Raw genomic sequence first — 5,429 nt, forward strand, 5'->3', positions numbered from 1 at the left:
TTTCTATTACCCTGCTCTAAGTTCTTTCCTCTAACATATCTTTAAATAACTCAATTCTAGCCAGGCGGTGGTGGCGCACGCCTTTAATCCCAGCACTCAGGAAGCAGAGGCAGGCAGATCTCTGTGAGTTCGAGACCAGCCTGGTCTACAGAGCTAGTTCCAGGACAGGCTCCAAAGCCACAGAGAAACCCTGTCTCGAAAAAAAAAAAAAAAAACAAACAAAAAAAAAAAAAAACAAAAACCTCAATTCCATCTAGTCACTCACTGACTCTGGTGTTGTGTGCCTTTTAAAACTTCTTCTTCCATAGGGATATCTGAAAAAACAGTTGAATTTACATTGTAAAACTTAAATACTGTGCTCGCTTCGGCAGCACATATACTGAAATTGGAACGATACAGAGAAGATTAGCATGGCCCTGCGCAAGGATGACACGCAAATTCGTGAAGCGTTCCATATTTTTTATGTGTACTAGCGTTTGGCTGAAGAAATGTTTTCCAATGAATCTGACCATATATCCAAAAACAAAAAAAAAAAAAAAACTTAAATACTACATCAAAATGGTCCTCAATTTTTATATGGAATATTTTTAGTTGTTTTAAGAAATTGTATCTATAATTTTATGTGTCTATTGTGTGTATGTGTGTTTGTCTTGAGGAGTTATTTTATGACTGTTTAAAAGGACCATGGTTTGCAGTTTGTTTATAGTAGTTATACCAATCAAGAAAATTTTTCTGACTCTCATCAGTCCCATTTTACAAATTTAAGTAGTCAAGGAAGAGTAGAGTACAATAATCACTGTGTTATCCTTTGACAATGTGTAGGCAGTCCAATATTGTGGAGATCCTGTGCAGGTAAGTACAACTGCTTTTAGTTTAAGAATGCAACATTCATTTTCTCTCCTGAATTCAATAATTCACCCCACTGTCTTTCCACTTCTTGTTCTTATTTTCTTTATATTAATTTCTCTGATATATTTTTTGAGGAGCTGAGAAACTGTAGTTATCCTTTTTATGTCTGGGCATTAAATCATTTTTGATTCTCTCTGCTTGACCTGTTTTGAATCTCTAGCTTTATTACTTATAGCACTGTATAGAAATGCTTCTCTGGTGAATGCTGACAATATTACTCTTTGATGGCCATAAACAGATATTTAGAAGGTAAATTTACAGGAACAACATGCTGATAACTTAACAAAATCATTATTAACTATTCTCCTAGGGATCATGACCTCTTTAGAACTGAATGCTGACCAGAGTTATAATACCACCTATGAATTCTCTCCTATACACTGAGTATTAATTACATTAAGAAAAAGTCAGCTAATTTCCTAACACAAAAGCTGATATTATCCTAGTGGATTTATCTTACATATTGTTTCCTGATTTTTCAGAGTACACATCTGACAAAAAACTCGATGACAATCCCCCATTCCTAGCTGATGTACTCTCCATGGTATTCTCAAGCATAGGAAGGAATGTTCCAATCTAATTGGTTTGATTGTTTTAAATATATAGAATAGCCATTGTAGTGGACTATCACAAACTTGGCTATGAAATTTTGAATTAGAATGGCCCAATAGGCTTATAGATTTGAATGTTTGATCCATAGTTGAAGAAATTTTGGGGGGAAGGTTTGGGTGTGGCCTTTTAAGAGGATGTGTGTCACTGGAGGTGGGCCTACAGGTTTTAGAAGCCTGCACGATTCCCATTTTCTCTCTCTTTTCTCTCTCTCTTCCTCTCTCTGTTTTTGGTTCAGGTTCAAATGCAATTTAATCAGCTCTTGCTTCAATGCCATGCCTTCCTGCCTACCACCATGCTCATTGTCATCACAGTGGTTGATTCACCCTCTAAAACTATGAATAAGTCCCAAATAGAATGTATTTTTAAAAATAAGTTGCCTTGTTATAGTAGAAAAGTCAATAACAAGGGAGTCAGTTTCCTGAAATAGTTTTTTAGTTTCCACAATCATTCTGGCAATCAAGCTGTTGTAAGGTAAGCCATCCCTTGCACTAGGATTTTTGTTTAATAAAATGTATCTTCTGATAATAGTTAATCTATCTTGATTTTGTACATTCTTTCATATTTTTTACAAGAATAATATAACAGGAATCATTTTTTTCTTGTGGAATTTCTATGGGCTCTTAAGTTTTCTTGACATTCTCCTACATCCCTGTTCTTTCTATCTCATTGAACCTATTCCTTTGCCTTCTTTTTATACAGCCATTATAATGGCCAAAAGAAACTTATCCAGTGATGCTACAGCTAAGTACAGTAAGAATTTTGTTAATTTTAATTTTACCTCAAGCTTCTATTGTACTTTGGCAAAAAGAAGATTATTCATTGTAACTTGGAGATACAAACTAAATTAAAAAACCCTTACTCTAGGATTCATTTACTGGGACAATAATGGATGTGCTACAAATTGCTATACAAGCCCTGGAAAAGCATCAACAATAGTCAACTAAAATTCATCATGTTTTATCCAACTAAACTACAAACAATAAATTAAATTATAGTAGAAAGCATAAGAGGAAGGAGAAAAGGATTGCATCATAGACTAGGCAAAGAAAAGGATAAAGTTTAGATTCTCATTATTTCTTGCTTTGGAATGATGTGCAAATACCCATGAAAATCTGTGATGATTGTCTTATTTAGGGTTTCTATTGCTACAATGTAACATCATGACAAAAAAGAAAGCAGGGGAGGAAAAGAGTTTATTTGACTTACATGGTGTCATTTCTGTTCATCACTGAAGAAAGAAGACAGGAACTCAAAAACTGGCAGGATCCTGGAAACAGGAGGCCATTGAGGGGTGCTGCTTACTGGATTGCTTCCCTAAGCTTACTTAACCTTTTTTCTAATAGAACCAAGGACCATTAGTCCAGGGATGGCACCACCCAACATGAACTTTGCCCTCCCATCTTGACTGAGAAAATGGAATACATCCAGATCTCAAGGAGGCATATTTACAACTGGGGCTTCTTCCTGTGTGACGACTCTAGCTTCTGTAATGCTGACAAATAAAACAATTAAGTACAAGTGATCCTTTATCAACTTGAAACACAAATGCATCATTATTAAGCCACATCCCTTTTATTCGTATTCATACCTAACATCTCACATTAAAATCATAAATAATTTTTAAAATGGCACAACCTTTATAAATTTTAACACATTAAAATTTCATGCTATTTAAAATATTCAGTCTCTGTTAAAAGTTCAAGTCTTTCATCTGTGCGCTCCTGGGGTCTTTTTGTGCTAGGCCTGACTATGCTTTTGTTTAAAGGAATATGACCCTTGGAATTGTTGATAAGAAAAGCAGTTGAGCATTTTAAGTGCTGCTTAATGGGTCATACTAGTAGGATCATTGAAGACAGTTGTACTGAGGGTTATTTCAACTGTGAAAGACTGGCTCAAGAGGCTTCAGAGGAGAATTTTAGCATGTTTTCTACAGAACTTGTGATATTTTGGTGAAGAATGTGGTGTGGTTTTTTACCTCCTGTCTGAAAATTCTGTCTCGTGCTAGAGTAAAGAAAATTGGAGTAATTCTATTGCAAGGGAAATCTCAAAATAGCTCAATACAGACTCTGCCTTGTGGTTACTACTGTTTATGCTCATAAAGATTTATTATGAAAATGAACAAGCACAATGTGGCAAAATACAAAATATATAATTTAGAGCGCTAGGAAGTGGAATAGTGCTACATCCTGTGTTCAAGGAGATAAACATATCAAGAAATGGAATAGAGGGCATTCTGATCTCAGGGCAAAACCTTGCTTTAAACTGATCTGCAAATAACCATGAAAACCTCTGATGATTTTCATGGGTATTTGCAGCTAAATTCCCAACTTGTTAAAGGTATAGAGGTAGATGTCTTTAATACCACGACTCCAGAGGCAGAGGCTGGCAGAGCTCTTATTTAAGGCTTGCCTGATCTAAAGAGCAAGCTGCAAAGCAGTCAAGATTAGGCATTGAAAAAAAAAAAACCTTGAAAACCCAAAGCTAGTGGAGATACAATGGGCACATCTCTGAAATTGAGGCTAACATATTCTACAGAGCAAATTCTAGGACAGACAAGCTTTGGCAGCAAAGGGAACCATGGGAAAGAGTAAGGTGATGACGATGTAAGGAAATGAGAAGGTCATGTTCAAGCCCCAGCTAGCATCAGAATTTGGCAGCTTTAACAGTGTGCTTCTGGCATTTGAGGCAAGGATAGAAGAAATACTTTATAGAACCCCCCCCCCCCGTGAATAAGAAAAGCTGCTAAAGTTAGTCACATGTCAGGGATTTTCTTGTAATGGAGGCCTAGAAGGACTGCTGTGTTAAGCTGTGAACATGAAGTTTGAGTTGTCTTGTAGAACCCAGTATGTTGAAGTTGCCAGAGCTATGGGACACTTGCTGAGAAAAGTTGCTAACAGGGAGTAGAACTCTCTAAAGAGAGACAAGTGTGTTATGATTGATCAACAAAGCTGAAAAAAGTTGAACATCTAAAGAGTGTTTTGCTATCATACTCTGAGATGCAGAGTTTAGAGTTTGTCCACCTGGTTTTCAAACAGGTTTTGCTCCAGTATTTTCATACTATGCTTCCTTCCCTATGTTTTGTGATGGTATATATTCCATACCATTATATTTTGGAAATAAGTGATCTGTTTTTTGATTTTGATTTTACAGGGGATTACTGGTAAGGGATTTCAGGAATCTCAGAAGACACTTTAAACTTGAGAATTTTAAGTAAATTTGAAAATGTTATATACTATGAAGACTTTTGAAGTTGAACTGAATACTTTTTGAATTATGAAATGGCTACAAACTTTTGGGTGCTTGGGAATGGAATGTGATGGTTTGAAAGAAAATGGTACCCAAGGGGTGCATTATAAGGAGGTGTAGATTGTTGAAGTACATGTGGCCTTGTTAGAGAAGCATGTCGGTGTGGAAAAGGCTTTGAAATCTCATATATGCTTAAATTATTCCCAATTGACGTTGGACTTTTCTCTGTATGCTGTGAATATCATTGGTTAATAAAAGACTGTCTTGGACCTCCATGGGGCAGAATAGAGGTAGGTGGGGAAAACGAAACTGAATTCTGGGAGAAAAGAGGCAGAATCAGGGAGAAGCCATGTAGCTCCACCAGAGACAAGCGCTGGAACTTTAATAGATAATATGTATTCTGTGTGATTATTTTGGGGTTTGGCAGCTGGGAACAAACAAGCGGCCTCTCACAACACCGGGTGTCTCAAACTACTTCCTGTTGCCTGTGGGAACAAGATGTAATTCCCACACTCTCAGCTCTTTCTCAGTCACCAAGTCTACCTTTATGCTATCAGGTCCCACCTTGAAGATAATGGACTGAACCTCTGAAACTATAAACTACCCAGTTAAATATTTGCTTTTATAAGTGTTGCCATAGCTGTGGTGTGTCTTCATAGAGA

The 5,429-nt window shown here is 36.6% G+C and overlaps 1 non-coding gene across 1 annotated transcript; it reads left to right on the plus strand.

Annotated features, from left to right (window-relative positions):
• The first annotated feature begins 355 nt into the window (after positions 1-355).
• LOC130872343 (U6 spliceosomal RNA) lies at positions 356-461 on the plus strand. Its single transcript, XR_009056944.1, has one exon. It is a non-coding gene; the product is annotated as a U6 spliceosomal RNA (small nuclear RNA).
• The last annotated feature ends 4,968 nt before the right edge of the window (positions 462-5,429 follow it).

This window comes from Chionomys nivalis, chromosome 3 (assembly GCF_950005125.1).
Source record: "Chionomys nivalis chromosome 3, mChiNiv1.1, whole genome shotgun sequence".
Classification (NCBI taxonomy): domain Eukaryota; kingdom Metazoa; phylum Chordata; class Mammalia; order Rodentia; family Cricetidae; genus Chionomys; species Chionomys nivalis.